Source organism: Nannobrachium achirus (genome assembly GCF_963921795.1).
Source record: "Nannobrachium achirus genome assembly, chromosome: 23".
Lineage (NCBI taxonomy): Eukaryota > Metazoa > Chordata > Actinopteri > Myctophiformes > Myctophidae > Nannobrachium > Nannobrachium achirus.
The window spans coordinates 45,180,134-45,199,651 of NC_137830.1; positions in this window are offsets into that span (position 1 = coordinate 45,180,134).

The following is a 19,518-nucleotide window of genomic DNA, read 5'->3' on the forward strand; positions in this document are numbered from 1 at the left end:
GAAGCCAACCCAGAAGCCACATTTCTCAACATCACAGCCTACAGAAAAGGAGGGAATAATACCAACCAGTGTCAGCACCTCAACATCAGCAGCAGAGAAAGAGTCCACTGTTGATAGCGGCTCAGATCCACAAAGCACAGCCACCGTAATCACAGGTGAGGTTGAGTCCACATGGAAACGACGTGGCTGCAATGCAAATCTCAGACTTCATAATGGTCAGCCTGTGACATCAGTCATCATCTATGACATTAGTTGTCTACTCTATGAAATATCTACCTGACGTATGAGTACACATTTGGGCTTGGTTTCATCCCCATTGACTTCCATTATCATGTAAGTTATTCCTCAGCTCCACTTCTGTGCCCAGGATGAGTGCTCTTAGGCGGGTAGGAGTAGTGAGGAACGACCACCAGAGACCCTCCTCGCTACTCTTATATGCCTGGGGAAAATCGCGCTCTTTCGAACGACCATCATTTCGACCGGTGGGTTAGCGACTCACTCCATGGAGGTTAGGGTTAGGGTGAGGGTTAGAGTCGGGTGTCGAAAAGATGACATGTAGTAACAGCGACACGCTCCCATATGCCTATAGAGCGCTCATCCTGGGAATAGAAGTGGAACTGTAGAATCACAATGGAATCAATGATTCATCGTGATAAATTCATAAAGAATTAATGCATGAGTTCATCATATATTTATCGTTAATTGAGCGTCATTATGTTCATGAATTTGCCCCATCAAGTAAAGTGTTACCGATAGGTCTATGTCTTTGTTAAAATAAGTGTGGAATAGGTTTATATTCTAATAGCAGCATTGCTGTATAGAGAGTGTTCGTTCAGTAACATAGGTCTCAGTGTAACTCCAGCTCTTTAGTAAGCCAAACTCATACTCATACAGGATACAGGATAAATAAGTGCAATGGGAATTGATTAATTAAAACACAGTTGGAAGTGGATCACTTTAATCTATTGTAAAAATAATCTAATACATGAAATAGTGAAAATAGCAGATCTACAAGATGTGTTGTGAGCTGGTAGATAGGATATCCTTCCAACACTGCTGTACGACAAAATATAAAATAAGTCTTAAACGGTTTAGTCACTTATCTTGCGTTGATTTATTGATAATCCTGGGTGCTCAGAAGCCTGATTAAATGTTCTGTAAGAATTACTGCTGTCTTTTGTTTTCTTTCATGCTAGTTACCGGTACCAGTATATGATAATGTTCATATACTGTTTACATCCTAGTCTGTAGACTAGGATGTCAGCCCTACAATGAAAAAGTTGACTATAGCTCCTTTAATACATAGGCCCACATAAATACATACATATATATATATATATATATACATACATACATACATACATGTGTTCATTTGTGTATGTCATTTATGTGATTTTATAGGCTACTTACTGGATTAAATTGAATTATATATACCGGTATGTTTTTGTACAAATAAGATATTACTTGGTTGTTGTAATAATCTGTTATATCCTGACATCTAGGCTTTCCTTTGTTTGCAGACAACTGCAAGTGTAAGTGCTCACAGTTACCACAGGTGGAATTCGCTGAACCTCCAGAAGCAACTAATTGTTGTCAAAGTGACAGCAATTACTGGTACAAGTGTATTGATGGTTACACAAGGGCGGCAGGCACCTCCTACCTCATCAAGTGTGGAAAGGATCAATGGGACAGCACCAATCTGAATCTCAAATGTAAACGTATGTAACACCCAAGAAATATTATAATGGAGATGCATAAATAGCCTGTCTGTCCATAGCTGAATCAAAGGTTTAGCCCCATGGTTTTAGTTCTAAAACGATTTTAACCCTGAAGGCAAATCTTGTTAATTTACGCCATAATTTTGAGTCCTGTTGTTGATAGTGAGTTTGACTGATTACCTCCATTACACCAAGTTGTACTTCACTCTTATGCTATATCAGAATGCAGAATTGTCGCCAAATGTAATTTATCTTTATGTCGGACATTAAAGGTAAAATACAAACGGACATCTATACATTTCATTACTGTATTCTGATCTCTTACATTACCCTTACACTATGCTGATCTTTTTTTGTTTTGTTTATTTATTATTTTTTTCTGCCTGTGAGTAGTTGTATTGCAGTGTATTGTCTGGAATTGTTCCCCAAAACATAATACTGGGTGGTGATCAGTAGGCTGGTTGTATTACATAAAACTCGAGACCTTTCGCTGTCAATCTCAATCATATTTTTTTAGCTTCAACCAGGTCTCTCACATCACATGTATGATAGTTCTTAAAGGGTGTGAGTGAGGAGAGAATGACTACAATTGCGCTTATCTGACTTTACCATGAGATTGTCTTTCCCGTGATTGGTTTTAGTCATTTCTGTGGCATTTCGGAACTTTGATCTTTTCTGCTACATAACTTCCACCACTACCTTGGCGAATGTGTCTACCAAATCTTGAGATGCTTTTATTTTCGTACTGAAAATTAACATGCATTGTCTCTTGTTTCTCTTGTTTGGACTTATCTTGTTTGGAGTCATTGTGTCACTTTATTTATATTCTTCTTTTGGCCCTGACAGCCAAATACAAGAAGCCAACCCAGAAGCCACATTTCTCAACATCACAGCCTACAGAAAAGGAGGGAATAATACCAACCAGTGTCAGCACCTCAACATCAGCAGCAGAGAAAGAGTCCACTGTTGATAGCGGCTCAGATCCACAAAGCACAGCCACCGTAATCACAGGTGAGGTTGACTGAATACAAATTGAATCATGTTGATCTTTTGAGTCCACATGGAAACGACGTGGCTGCAATGCAAATCTCAGACTTCATAATGGTCAGCCTGTGACATCAGTCATCATCTATGACATTAGTTGTCTACTCTATGAAATATCTACCTGACATATGAGTACACATTTGGGCTTGGTTTCATCCCCATTGACTTCCATTATCATGTAAGTTATTATTCCTCAGCCCCACTTCTGTGCCCAGGATGAGTGCTCTTAGGCGGGTAGGAGTAGTGAGGAACGACCACCAGAGACCCTCCTCGCTACTCTTATATGCCTGGGGAAAATCGCGCTCTTTCGAACGACCATCATTTCGACCGGTGGGTTAGCGACTCACTCCATGGAGGTTAGGGTTAGGGTGTCGAAAAGATGACATGTAGTAACAGCGACACGCTCCCATATGCCTATAGAGCACTCATCCTGGGAATAGAAGTGGAACTGTAGAATCACAATGGAATCAATGATTCATCATGATAAATTCATAAAGAATTAATGCATGAGTTCATCATATATTTATCGTTAATTGAGCGTCATTATGTTCATGAATTTGCCCCATCAAGTAAAGTGTTACCGATAGGTCTATGTCTTTGTTAAAATAAGTGTGGAATAGGTTTATATTCTAATAACAACATTGCTGTATAGAGAGTGTTCGTTCAGTAACATAGGTCTCAGTGTAACTCCAGCTCTTTAGTAAGCCAAACTCATACTCATACAGGATACAGGATAAATAAGTGCAATGGGAATTGATTAATTAAAACACAGTTGGAAGTGGATCACTTTAATCTATTGTAAAAAATAATCTAATACATGAAATAGTGAAAATAGCAGATCTACAAGATGTGTTGTGAGCTGGTAGATAGGATATCCTTCCAACACTGCTGTACAACAAAGTATAAAATAAGTCTTAAACGGTTTAGTCACTTATCTTGCGTTGATTTGTTGATAATCCTGGATGCTCAGAAGCCTGATTAAATGTTCTGTAAGAATTACTGCTGTCTTTTGTTTTCTTTCCTGCTAGTTACCGGTACCGGTATATGCAGATAATTCCTCTGCAGTTTGAGACTCCCACTGAAGTCCTATTGTGAACTAAAGCCCGGATCATAGTCGGGTCCGCGGTGGAAGGCTTTACACCGCGGTGTAGTCTTTTCGAGTCTTTTTGAGTCATGAAACTACAACGTTACATCATTCCTCACGGTGGAGAGCTTTCCACCGTGAGTCCCAACACATCTCTCTGTTTTTACTATCAGACAGACAGGCTCTACACCCCGTTCACTGATTGGTCGACCTGAACCGGTCTAGACGGGGTAAAGGACTTCACTGTGGGCCGTGACTATGATGGCCTGCACTTATTTTCTGACTTGAGGTGGAAAGCTTTCCACCTCAAATTTGCGGTGGATAGGTCTCCACCGTAGACTCTGATCCGGACTTTACTGTATCTGCAGCAGCCTCAAGCAGCATTGATAAAACACAGAAATAGCTAATAGTCGATAAGTCAGTTTTATTATCACAGTCTTTAACACAGTCGTGTGTGTGTGTGTGTGTGTGTGTGTGTGTGTGTGTGTGTGTGTGTGTGTGTGTGTGTGTGTGTGTGTGCGTGTGTGTGTGTGTGTGTGTGTGTGTGTGTGTGTGTGTGTGTGTTCATTTGTGTATGTCACTTATGTGACCTACCTACTTGTGTGTGTGTGTGTGTGTGTGTGTGTGTTCATTTGTGTATGTCACTTATGTGGTCTTATAGGCCACCTAGTGCGCACGCATGCTGTCTTGTCAGCCGTTGGAGTTGCTGTAGGAATACTGGTATTATTTGCCTTGATGGTTGGCCTGGGGATTCGCTTCCATAAAAGGTACGTTTGACATTGGTTAATCATATATTATATAGCGAACAATCACTACCTGATCTGTAAGTCCTACAATGTATGTATTATTGTTAATGTGTTGTAATAGTATTGCCTGTATGTGCCCCTTTCTTCCTAAGGAGGCTACAGAAGAATGACCCACGGACAATATCGGAAGAACAGAAGCCAATGTGTCCCAACCAAAATGCTCCATCTCACCCCAGCTACTAACATGCATGCATGCATACACACACAAAAGCACGCACACACAATGTCTTATTCCTGCAATTCCTAAACTCTGTATGTGTTGAGATGCTTTGTAGAGGTATTATATCTAATGCGTAATATGTCCTTAGTTGGGTTACATGCCATGCTCAAAGGCTCTGTAGCATTAATGAACACTTTGCCCTTAGGACTGACCCAGGAACCTTTCAGACCCTGCACAAACCTCAAGATCATATTGTTACTATCCGTGTCTACTGTACATTGCATTGACCCTAGGGAACATATACAGTTAGGAACAGTATGTGTGCCATGGAATCACTTTAGATCAAGTACATATGATGTTAATTGTATGATCTTTTATGCCCAAAATAAACTGATTAGGGTCCTGCTTGGCCTTCCTTCTAGGGCTCACCTTACCGCTTATCACTATTTAAGCATGGGGTGGCTCACGGTAGCTGACAGAGTACAGCATCTTGCAATGGGCCTGGTGTACAAGATACACAACACCACTAAGATACCCATGTACCTGACAGATCACTTTCAACCCAGATTTGTCTCTAAAATGGTTCAAATTCGTTCTCCTGTGTGGTGGAATTCAGATCAATCAATAATCATGAGAGAATGAGGAGACAAGACAATTATATTAGGTGGTGTGTGTGGTCAAGTTTATATATAACATGATATCATGGACAGAAATACAATTAACACTCTGGACAGTGGTAAAAGAGTTCTGCCAAGAAGAATGGTCAAACACTAGAGTTATACTGTGGCTTCAAGGCCTCTGGAACGAGCTGTACCATAACAAGATAGGCTTTACCAAAACAATAGTTACTGAGGCCTACTGAAGACTTCTCGACTCCTAACTATCAAGTATTAGTATCATCATACAGACGTCACCTAGATATTAATATAATCAATGAATACATGATCTACTCTATAACGTCACAAATAATCAATCATGATAAACTCTAATCTACTGCACCTGCTATACCACTAACATGTGGAACGCCTTGCCGAAAGCCTTAAGGGAGTGTAAATCTCTAACTTCCTTTAAAGCGGTCTGAAAAGTCACTTACAGGTGGCTGCTATACTCGAAACTTGTGATAGACATAAAGGTTTCCTATATGTAAACAAGCCGAAAGGCTTTCTTGGATCTCCTTTTAGTTGACCTTGTACCAGTGAACTGTACTGTCATGAAACTGTACCTTTTCCTATGCAAACTTCTAATAAAGTCTTCAATCAATTAATCAATGCTCGCATCTCAACATGTACTAACCAGGAAAGTGGGGGCAGTTGGTAGCCCACTGAGCACACGTCTAAAATTGGTCTAACATTTGTTTTAGCCGAAAATTGCAATCCTTGTACCACTGTTGTATATTTGATGTTTGTACAAAAGAAGCTGCTACTCTTATTATTGTACCACTTCACTGCCTTAAATGCTTCAATTGAAAATCAAATAAACAAAGTAAAAAAAAAAGAAAAAACATTTGTTTTTGCCCATATCCCCACCCAACACAACAGTGGTACCCTGGTTGATTATTAGTCAGGGTGGTGGTCCACGGTCTATATAGACCGTCTATATATAGACGTCTATTAGACGTCTAATCAACGTCTGGTCTAAGCTTAGACATCTAAAAAAACGTTCACTTTTAGGCGTATGCTCAGTGGGCTACCAACTGTGCCACCGTGCCGGTAACACTTGCTATGCATCCCATGTCTATAATGCATTATAATCAGCTTATAACCTTGTATGATAATTGCGACCGTCAGGTCGCAGTTACTATCATCAAACATCATCATACTATCAAAACCTCCAGTGGCTGTCAGTCTGTCTGTCAGTCTGTCCGTCACACGTCACGTCACACTTTTGCCCTACTCATATCACCACCTCCATTGCTCCTATCCATGCCAAACACATTTGCACACACACCTTGGCTGCCAAACAACCTCCACCCCTCATTTCTCACATGGCCCTCTATTAGCGCCACCATGAGGTTGATTCTTGCAAAACACATTTTTGGACACTGTTCCTACATATTTTGCCCTAAAATCACGTGAAGTGGTACACAGTCTCTAAAGTCATGTCATCAACACGGATTTCCCATATTCCCTCCTGATTGGCTACCATTGCCTTCTAAACTTTGTGTCTCCCGATTTAGGGAGTCTTACTGGTAGTTATAAGAACTAAAATACACATAACCCTTTATAAGACCAATTGTTCATGGACACATGTTCTTAAATAAGAACATAAATATTATGTTGATTATGCATTTTTGAGTGATTGGGTGTTTTTCTTTTTTTACATTTCTTAATCCAGCCTGATATACTGTTTTGTAACTTATGTATGAGTGAGCAGAAACACCCTATTACATGGGCACATTTCAACTAAGGCAATTATTTTACTGTGATAATCTGTATGAACAACAGGAAATAGTATTTGAAAGGAAGTGGCTATAAACCACTGAACATGCTATTTTTAGAATTTATCTCTCATTTCATGTTCTGGAAAGTACCATGCTGATGTGGGTGGCACAGAGAAGGTTTCGAATCCTGGTTGTCAGTGTGTTACTGGCAACTTGCAAGTGGTCAATAATACACCCTTTAAAAGATCAGTTATTTTCTACAGCTAGAGCTGTAGAAAATCCCCTAGTTAATTAAGTAATATTACACGAGAGGGTGTGCATTATCGTGGTTATTGGCACGCCGGCCTTGTTGCAGGAACGAGCCACAGCCGAGTTCCGTAGGCAGGGCTGAAGTGCATTAACATTAGATGTTGGACCTCAAACAGGTTATACAAAATAAAACAAAATAAAGTGAGCAGGACACAGTCAAAAGGGAAAACTAGGACTCCATCAACGATATTGTTACCTCCGTGTTGCATTCCAGTCTACAATTAGCATTTACAGTAGCCCCTTTTTGTGAGTAGCTGAAGAAATGGATGTGGTTAATGTAGGTCCTAATGAGTTGTGGAGTTACAACAGTAATGGTACTCTAACATCTAAATGCACAGAATATGTGAATCATCAGATTACAGCGGTATTGCACCGCACGACAGGTGGGGCAAGTACTTCCGATTTGCGTCATTCCTGACATGCATGACCCGAGTAGGCCTTACCCGAAGGGCAGTCTGTGCTTAGTTACTAGGCTATACAGTATATAGACTATAATATACTGTATATTAATTCAAGAATTAATTCTGTCTGTCTGTCTGTCTGTCTGTCTGTCTGTCTGTCTGTCTGTCTGTCTGTCTGTCCCAGGCATAACTCTGGCGTGTATGAGTTATGCCATGAAGGAAGAGGAATTGGCCCTCTGCTCTGCACATTAAAGACAGGTAATAAAAGTACTGTATGAATTTTGTTTACATATGTATATGCAGCTGTTGTGGTTTGGTATTTGACTTGTCAGATAACATTTGCAAGATTGACCCCAAAAAACACCTCTTCCAAAGGAAGATCGTCAGCAGTTTAGAACTCAGTTGCTGATCAATGTATAAAAGTTTGCTTAAGAAACTACTTTAATGATAAAAGGTGCATTTATATGGTGCTTTTATCCAAAGCACTTTACATAAATTGTGCATTACATTCATCCATTTACACACCGATGGCGGAGGAAACCATGCAAGGCTCCAACCTGCACATCGAGAGCAATTAGGGGTTCAGCGTCTTGCACACTTCGACACTAACTCTGGGGGAGCCTGGGATCGAACTGGGAACCTCGCGGTTCTCATCCGGCCACTCTACCCGTGAGCCACTGCCACCCTCTACTTTACATAACAACCAACAATCACAGATACCGGTAAAGTTCAAACTGGGACGCACACAGCATGAGTTCATATTTGTGAGTATGTGCATCTCAAAAGAGTGCCAGAAACGTTGCCACGGTAAGCACTAAGCAGCAGTGGAATTGGATTTTGGGTGGCTCTGATCGTGCTACCTAAATTAATCTTTATAATTATAAAGATAAAATAAGAAGTGGAGCTAACATTGATGCATCTCTCCCAGAGGAGCTGAAAAACTGTTATGCCCACTTTGAGGTAAAACAAATGCAGACACCAATGGCCAACACTGAAAAGAATTAAAAGCACATTGATATTAGAAAATCAGTGAGACCAGACAGAATTCCAATGTGGTGTGTGCTGTTGTATATGAAGACATATTCAACCCCTCTTTCCACAGGTGTACAGTATATCGACCTGTTTTAAGTCAGATATATAGCCTTAACGATTGGCACCCTGTGGCCCTCACAGCTACAGTATGAGTGAATGTTACGAGATGTAAAAAATAATTGAAATTCAAACAAATCCATACGTCTAATGCCAAGCCTGGACAATCATCGATATGCATACCGGTATAACATTGACAACACAATAGCCACAACACTCCATGCGGTTGTCCACTTACTTGGAAAACAAAAATCCCTACCTGAGGATTAAGGAGATTAATAGAGGAGGTGAAAAAGGACAACCTAGCAGCGGTACTGTGCTTCATTGACTTCAAAAAAAGCTTTTGATTCTATCCACAGAAGCAAGATGGTGAAGATCCTTGAGGCCTACAATGTCCCTCCCAACATTCTCCGGGCTATCGAGACCATGTACGCAAAAACAAGGGCCAAAGTGGTGACCCCGGATGGCAGCAGTGAGGTGTTTGACATCCGAGCTGGTGTAATGCAAGGAGACACCCTAGCCCCCTACCTCTTCATCATAGTTCTAGATTATGCGCTCAGGAAAGCCATAGGGGGACGAGAACAAGAGCTTGGCTTCACGCTAACACCAAGGAGGTCAAGGCGGCATCCCGCAGTAGTTCTGACAGACCTGGACTATGCGGACGACATCAGCCTGCTCTCCGACAGCATGGAACAAGCACAAGAACTCCTGAACAGGGTGGAGATAGAGTGTGCCAAAGTTGGTCTCAGGCTAAATGCTAAGAAAACTGAGGTTATCACCTATAACCTACCTGATCACTCACCTCTGACAACAACAGAAGGAGCTGTGTTGAAGGAAGTCAAGGACTTCAAGTACCTGGGCGCATGGGTCGACTCAACTGAGAAAGACCTTAAAGTAAGGAAGGCACTCGCGTGGAGGGCCCTGAACGGCATGAACAGTGTATGGAACTCTAACCTCCCCCGCCAAATCAAACTTAGCTTCTTCTTTGCAACGGTGGAGTCTGTTCTCCTCTATGGCAGTGAATGCTGGACCCTGAAGCCAACCCTGCAGAAGTCTCTAGACGGGTGCTACACTAGAATGTTGCGTGCAGTACTCAACATCAACAGGAGTGCACATGTTACCAACAGGAGCCTGTATGAGGGAATACCAAAGTTAAGCGAGAAAATTGCCACCAGAAGAATGAGACTAGCAGGACACTGCCAAAGACACCAGGAGCTTCCAGCCAGCAAATTGGTACTGTGGGAGCCAACACATGGGCACCGGTCGCGAGGACGTCCCACAAAAACATACGTGGACGTACTCAAGGAAGACGTAGGGACACAGAACACCAATGAGCTGGCCAGATGTATGGAGAACCGAGATGACTGGAAACAACGATGGAGGGCTCGTCTGAGGACGACCTAGATAGATAGATAGATAGATACCTGAGGATATAGCTCTGCATTCAAGATATTGCTTCTGCCATACCTGACATCAAACTCACCAAACACTAAACTAAAAATCTCAAGCCCTTTCTAGGTAATCTGATCTTGGACTTCCTGAGGAACCGACATCAGGTGGTAAGGATGGGTTCCATGACGTCCTCTTCCCTTAACCCTCAACACAGGAGCTTTCCAGGGTGAGGCCATAGCTGAGTTAGGCCAGGGGCCAATTCTGATATCTTCACAAATTGGTACCACCCAAGGTGACCGTACATTTTTTACATTTTTGACTTCCTACATGTCTCTAGTTTCCATTTTGGTATGATAACCCTTTCTGAGACTCAGCTTAATTGATGTTATCAGCCGCTAGAGTCGGTCTCCCATCGACTTTCTATACAGGAGGAAAATACCCAGAAAACATATTTTTTCTGGGTATTTAAGTAGGATGTGAGGGGTCTAACTAGGGGTTTGTCATGATGCTGAATCCATTGCAAGCATTTGTTTTGCACAAAAAACATTCCTTGGGCTATAAATGGCCCCAGAAAACGCTCACAAAACTGATGAAACTGATGAAAAGTGATGGCTCATCACTTTTCATCACTAAACCATCGTTTTCAGAATTGGCCCCTGCCTAAGTGGTTAGTGAGCCCGTCTGGGGAGCCAGAGCCCCTGATTGTCCCAGGTATGATACTAGGTGTGTCCCTGAGCAAGACTCTTAATCCCTAATTGCTCCCCAAGCTCCCACTGCTCCTAGTTGTTAGGATGGGTAAATGCAGCTGGCAAATTTCACCTACATGTACATCTACTGTATATAATGAACCAAAATGAGCGCTCCCTAAAGACATCTTGCTGGGGAATTAGCTCTTGTTTACAGACCTTGAGACCTGTGCAGTTTGAAGGCCATAGCATGAGTAACTAAGGTGGGTGGTGCTTTTGATAAAGATCCATTGGCACAACTTAATTGGGAGAATCATTTTAAAATGAAGAAGAAAACAAAAAAGAGGCAACGACATGGCAAGAACACACATAGGACTAAGAAAAGGAGCCTAAAAGTAAGGAGGATAAAGTTTGATAAAAGCTGCAGTCTCGAGTGCTGCGGTTGCTACTTTTGTGATGATCTTTATCGACCTCTAGGAGATCACAACCTTCTCAGAACACTTTACCACAGAACATCCTGTTTCTCACTAACTTAACATCTCAACATCCTGACAGCTGGTGACCATAAAAACACAAGATGTACAAAAATAAATGGGGAGGTACAGTGATGACATGGTGTGTAAATTAACTAAGAACATTTACTCAAGTACTGTACTTAAGTACAATTTTGAGGTATTTTTTACTTTACTGGAGTGTTTTACATTTTCAGTACTTTTATTTCTACTCCATTACATCTCAGAGGCAAATATTGTACTTTTACTCCACTAAAATGATTTGAAAACTTTACTAAGCGTGAGCTCAGCTTGGGGAGGTTGGCAGAGGGAGAGTAGTGCCCAGGAGTAGCGCCCAAGAGTACTTTTTCCACCACTGCATGGCACTGACACTAGCCAGTTAGGGTTTATTCATCACTGAGCTCAACTAACAGTAAACTGGGACTATACTATAAGAGACTTTGTATAAAACTAGAGTTCTAAATGTATCAAGAATTTAATTTGTGATATTTTTCTATTGAAAAAAATATAAAATGTGTGGCATGCAATTATGATGTGTACTCATACTCCACAACAAAATGTGCACATTGTGAAGGAATGTAACAGAACATGAGGGGTTGGAGCAAGTTCCAAGATGCAAAAAGAGATTATTTATATTCATATAAAGAGAATCTCTCTTTAGCGGATTATAGATTCATGTCCCTGGGAAGAGGGATGAGGTCAGATCAACACCATCAAGGAGCTGATCGTGTACTCTCTGATTGTGCAGATAGCTATTATCCTGACTACTAATTGAAGCCGAGGCTGAATTGGGCCAATCGCACAAAAGAGCCCTGACAGCACATGGTTGGTTCTACAGACTCCGAATTCCGCACGCAGATAGCTCAGATCTTTGCCTACGCCTATGACAACAGGTATAATGGGGTTTGCATTACACAGACTTCGGCACGCGCGTTCCCCGCCGCAGCAGGGAGTGTAGTTCCCGGCCTCGACCTGACCCGATGCACGGTTTTACAGAACCGGCGTGAAAGGTTCAAAATCTCCTTATGCAGAGCTAATGTGTGACATCAGTGTTTTCCGGAACCGGCACTGTGTCTGCAGAGATCTCCATATGGGCATAAAATGGACGCAGACAGACAGATACAGATATCTCCATATATGGGCATAAATGGACACAGGCAAACAGATGGTCAAACGGATCCTATGACAACAGGTATAATGGGGTTTGCATTAAAGGCAGTTGACAGGTTACCATTACGTATTGAATGTTGAAAACCATATATGGAGATACCCGACACACATCTCATTAAGTCTGACCTCACAAGCCCCATATTTGGACCTGGACGACCTCGTGCTGCTTAGAAACCTGCAAGCAGGACCTGGCCGCACTCTCAAGAATGGCACCAGAATGGTGGTAATGCATTGAGTGTGAGATTGTAGTAGGCACAAAGAGGAGTAAAACAATCTTCCTACCAAGAATACCTCACTATGACAGAGGTGAGCATCCCTTCACCTTCATTAATTTTTGGATTCCCTATCCGTTTAGCTTTCTCTGTTACCATCAATAAGGATCAGGGCCAAGAGAATGAACGAGTTGGCATCTACTTGCCTAAACCGTGTTCGCTCATGGCCTACACTCTACACAGCCTTCTCCAGAGGTTGTAAAGTTTTCATTGTGGATAATGACAAAGGCATTACTGACAACCTTGTTTATAGCGAACTCCTTTAGGATAATGAGCATAAAGGGACACAGACAGATGCAGAGATTAGTAGGGGGAATTAACCTCAGAAAATGGCCAAATCGTTACGTGGCGGATAAAAGCACCAAATTTGGTACAGATGTCCCTTGGGTCATCCTAAAACATCCTAGAAGGGGTGCCCAAAAATTTTTTAAACAGGAAGTGAGTTATGGACAAAATTCAAAATGGCCGCCTAAACTGTTGACTGTTGGCTCAAAATACATCAAAAGAATCTCCAAAAAGCATAAGATTTGGGCACACATGTCACTTGGGTCATCCTAAGACATCCTAGAAGAGGTGCCCAAAGAAATCTTAACTCATCTGGTGCCGATCCCGAACTAGTTCGGCTTTATTTCAATCCAATACAATCTTTTTTTTATTAATTCACTTACCCCGAGCTGCTTGTAGAGTCGTGGGTGGTCCTGGCTCGCTAGCCGCTAGCCAGCTAGCCATTCTACTCTGTCCGACGATATATTCCATTAAAAATGGTTTAAAATACATTTTTGAGCTCCCCAATGTTCACCCGATGTTCGGCGCCGCTTCCAATGAGTACACGTGTGTGCCGATCCCGAAGTAGTTCGGCTTTATTTAATTAAATGAATAAAATGATAAGAGGCCTTCTGAAGCCTGGCTTGATTTTTGTAGCTACTAGCCGAAAGCTAACAACGTCCCGGCCGGCCGTAATTTGCGAACGCAATCGCCAATCTCCGCCTAATCCAATGAAAGACCGCATCTTTAAAGGCTTATATCTCTTTTTTGTGTTTTAGGGAAGCGGCGCGAGGTTTATTTACGGCGAAATCGCCCAAAAATGATCTTTTAGATGACAAAATGGGAATAGCCATTCTGTTAGCATCTTCATCCGGGACATTTCCATGCCGTGCATGAACGTGAGCACGTCAGGTCCTGGAAGCTGAAGTCCTGGAAGCTAAAGCGCTCGCCTATGAGAGATGCGCTGGCATTCTTTGGCCCCTAGAGGGCGCTGGCACTCAAAGAGTTAAACAAGAACTGTTGAAAATGGCCGCCTACTGTATATTGGCGATTGACTAAAGTAATACTGTTTTCATCTGCCGTGTGCCGTAGCCATCATAAGCTTAAAGTCGCTGTACTGCTACAACATTCAAATCGAGCAGTTTACCAATCTGGCATTTGGTCTAGAAACCTGAAAGCTCCATCTCCTGGAAAAATATAGCCTGATTTCAGACTCAGCTCACGCTTTAGTCTGACACTGTGCCCTATTTGCGGTGTGTGTGTGCGTGTGAGTGTGTGTGTGTGTGTGTGTGTGTGTGTGTGTGTGTGTGTTCCATTCCTCCCACACAGGCTGTACTGCTACAACATTCAAATCGAGCAGTTTACCAATCTGACATTTGGTCTAGAAAGCTGAAAGCTCCATCTCCTGGAAAAATATAGCCTGATTTCAGACTCAGCTCACGCTTTAGTCTGACACTGTGCCCTATTTTCGGTGTGTGTGTGTGTGTGTGTGTGTGTGTGTGTGTGTGTGTGTGTGTGTGTGTGTGTGTGTGTGTGTGTGTGTGTAGACTAGGCTTGTCACGATACTGGATTTCTAACTTCGATACGATATTTTGAAACATTTCGGTACTCGATACCATTTTCAATACCACGCAACCAAAGCGATTTCAGTGCAAAAATGATTATTTTTATTTAAAGAAAAATACAGAACTTCTTGAGGTAGATGGTAGTGCACTTTTTAAAGGCCTGCCTTTGATTTTTTCACATTGTAAGTACAAATAGGCCTTTAAAATAACTAGGAATAAGCCAGTAGGAAGGACACACATAAAATTAATGTTCGTGTAAACCAACGAGAGAGGTAAAAACTGATCAATATTATCGATATTATCGATAATATCGATATTATCGATATTATCGATATTATCGATATTATTGAAACTATGGAAAAGTCATATTGAAAATCGATACTATATTCAAAATCGATACTTTTCGATAAATCGATATTTTTGACAACACTAGTGTAGACAAAAACCCTCTTCCTGTTTAAAACATATTTGGGCACCCCTTCTAGGATGTCTTAGGACCAGTAAGACTCCCTAATCGGGAGATAAGCGACCGTTGGTCGCTTATCTCCACAAATAGGGCAAAAATTAGTTTTTTCCAAAATCTTCCTGATGGTGGTGTTAGATGGGACAGATGCGTTTTGATTACATGACTGTAGAGATACTGTGCGATTTGCGTGATTTTAGGGCAAAATCTGTAGGAGCAGTGTCCAAAAATGTGTTTTAAAAAATCGGCCTGCAGGTGGCGCTATATGGGACAGATCCATGTTGATGAGATGAGTGTAGACATACTGTGTACCGATTTGCGTGATTTTAGGGCAATAATTGTAGGAGCAGTGTCCAAAAATGTGTTTTGCAAGAATCGGCCTCATGGTGGCGCTAGAAGAGGGCCATGTGAGAAATGAGGGGTGGGGTCTCCGCGCCGCCTTGGCGGACGAATAGGTACCGGCCCCGGCTCCGGCTCTCCCGGACGCTCCTAGCCCGAGTTACGGCATCTTATGTGAGCTGCAGTGGAGGGGGTCCTCCACTGGGGGCGTCACCACTTTTGCATCCGTTCTGGAGCCGAAGGAGTCGGTGGTCCCCGGGAATTCCCCGTGAGCAGCCCCGTTGGGGTGGTCATTTGGTCATTTTTGCACATTTGGTCATTCTTTACACCTGGGGGTCCCTGGAGGTTGTAGTTTGGCAGGTAAGGAGTGTGTGTGCAAAATTTGGCATGGATCGGGGCAACGGTTGCGGAGATATGAGCAGGGCAAAAGTGTGATGTGTGACGTGTGACAGACTGACTGACTGACTGACTGACGGACGGAAGGACGGACTGACAGCCGGTGGAGGTTTGGATAGTATAGGAGTGCAAGTAACTGCGACCTACGGTCGCAATGACCCAAAGGACACATGTGCCAAAGTGTCTGCATCTATGAGATTCTATAGGCTTTTTGAGTCAATCGCCAACACTGTACACAATAATTCACTTCCTGTTTAAGTGTTTTGGGGCACCCCTTCTAGGATGTTGGATGGCCCTATAGGGACATGTGTGCCAAATTCTATGTTTTTTGGAGATTTTTGTTGCCTTTAAGTCAACGGTCAACGGTTTAAAGTGTTAGTTCACATATTTTTGACATAAAGCTGTGTGAAATACTTGCCATTAAAGTTATACCATGTAACTTTTTTTATAAAACAAATCTTAAAATGGTCCTAGCTGTTAATCGCTAAAGTTTTAGAACCCCCACTCCGTTATTTTCAGCTTCTAAAGCCTTCTCTTTATATGTTTTCTATGATCCCTGCCCGGGACCGGTTTTCGCGGAAAAATTGCGTCATCACACTACCGGCCAATCACAGCGAGGGTTATACACTGCCGGCCAATCACAGCGCAGAACATACACTGCCGGGCTCTCTGGTGGGTTTAGGAAACACGCCTTCAGGAAGTACACTGCAGTGTTTACACTGGAGGAGTCTAGCATGTAACTCCCCAACCGCTGCTCGTAGAAGGACACGGGAGACCTCATTGAAAGCGTCTCGGCGAGGCGAGGCGGACGCGGTGGTCTGACGGCCCGGTCCGCGAGCGAAAAACGGACGAAAAAAGCAAACGCGACCGCGGTTTGCTATACTGCTACAGACCACCAGTTGAGCAACTTACACAGTATAGCTTTAAAATAGTGGTTACAAATGTATTAATTCATTACCAGAGTCCCGTGGTCAGAGTTCTGGTCAGTTTTAGATGAATATAAAGTAGTTCCGGTGATTTGGCAGGGGCTCATGGCCCAATCATTAAAAATAGATGAATCCACAAAACTAGCGACATTTGTATTGTTGACCTATTTCTACCAAATAGACCAACTTTCGTTCAACTTTGACCGCTCTGTCACATGGTACTATTTTTTGTGTCCAGTATCACTACGCCGCTGCAACGTATTTCCCCAAAACAAGGTGCTTTGCAGTCAGCTAATCAGAACGAAACCTCGCTCTATATGGTAGAAATATGCTAACAATACAAGTGACGCTAGTTTTGTGGATTAATCTATTTTCAATGATTGGGCCACGCCAAATGGCCCCCACCCCATTGGAACTACTTAATATTCTTTAGAAACTGACCAGAACTCTGACCACGGGACTCTGGTAATCAATTAATACAATTAATACATTTTTAACCACTGTTTTAATTATTAGTATTTCACACAGCTTTATGTCAAAAATAGGTGAACTAACACTTTAAGCAGCCATTTTGACTTTTGTCCATAACTCACTTCCTCTTTAAGATTTTTTTGGGCACCCCTTCTAGGATGTTTTAGGATGTCCCAAGGGACATGTGTGCCAAATGTTATGCTTTTTGGAGATTCCTTTGGTGTCTTTTGCGTCAACGGCATAGAGTATATACTAGTAAGACACCTGAGGGTGATATGCGACCTCAGGGTGACATGCGACCTCGCCCTAGGTCGCGCCAATTCTTGACCATCTGACCAACCACAGCGTTTCTCTGACGATTCTAGTTATTGTCATTCTGGGGGGAGTTTGTTCATGTTTTTGTGAGGGTATCAACCCTAGGAGACACAGGGAGAACATGCCTAGGGCCTTTCTGTGTGGAGTTTGCCTAAACATGGAGATGTGGTACAGAATGACTCATATATGGGCATAAAAAGTATGTCATGTGACATCACTTCTTTTACAGACAGTCAGACAGACAGCCATTGACTCCGGCCTAACAATTGCTACTGTCTATGACGGTAGTCCCATATGACATGATGGACTGGACTATCTCCATATATAGTGTTCTCCACATCTCCATGTTTAGGCCAAACAGGTTTTCTCCATTTCTCCATGTCCAGGTCCAAAAGCCCAACGTTGAGCTTGACAACGAAACGTTCTTAACACAGCCGCCCCCATATTTACTTTAGAAAATATGTTAAATTCTAAGAACGTTTCGAGCACCGGTTTGATACAAGAGCGAATAAGCGCTACACTTCTGGAATCCTGTGCGTCGACTTAAAGTCGGATGCAGGCCTAATAACTTTATCTGACGCCCGTTGCCACCTCCTATTTACATTTTCTTTTCTGAGACTGCCGACTGCACATTGTACCTCATCCACCCTTTCTTCTCTCTCCTTTTGGTATCTTTATCCTCCTCCTCCTTTTTTTCTTTTTATTCTTCTCTTTTTTTGTCTTTCTTAGTCTTGTGTATCCTTCTCTTTTTTTTTGTCTTTCTTAGTCTTGTGTAGCCACCCCGTACAGGAAGTGATGTCACAACTCGCTGACATCACACTGACATCACAGAGGTTACGGAAGGAAGGAAGGAAGGAAGGTCACTCAAGCGACAGGGTTTTTCAGGGTAAATGCGACCTTCGGTCGCAATAATAGAGAGCGGACCAGCCCCGCCCCCAGCTATCATTTCAATGTAAGTTGCTCAGTGGCATTTGAAGCACCCGGAAGACTGCCGGAAGCATCTATATATTGCACGCTGATTGGTTGGCCAGACTTAGCACTGAGCAGGCGCAGTAGGGTAAACATTAGCCTTAGCAGTTAGCATACGCACGCGCAGTAGCGTTTAACTCGGTTTAACTGCAGTTCCAGGTTTAACCACTAGGCTAATGGCTGCTTCAATGCTCTACCGTGGTTCTGGGGGCTTGGTCAACGGGACACAGTTTAAGCGGCCATTTTGACTTTTGTCCATAACTCACTTCCTGTTTGAGATTTTTTTTGGGCACCCCTTCTAGGATGTTTTTGGATGACCCAAGGGACATCTGTATCAAATGTCATGCTTTTATCCGCCGCATAACGATTTTTCACTTAATTCCCCCTACTAAAGGTGAAAGCAAGCAATCTAAAAGGTAAAAGAACTCACAAGATCAGCCATATGGCGCCCTCTTGTGAAGTGTTAAGGTATTATGTCACAAGTTAAATTTGGAGAGTGGAGGAGATTTACATAATAATGCCTTTAACGCTTTGCGTGGCACGAGGTAAATACAAAATAAATAATTCCAGTAGGCCTATACGTTTTTTCTATAATCCCAAATTAAAACTGTTGATGTAACTGCAATCTCTTTACGAATGCTATTGATGTAGTAAATGTAGTTATTAGATTGCAGACCTAGGCCTACATATTTTCTGAGATATTGGTAGGCCTATTCTGCATGCAGAAACTTTTATTTGTTTAATTAAGCAACAATGCCGCTCCAGACATGTCTCCTCCCCCACATAT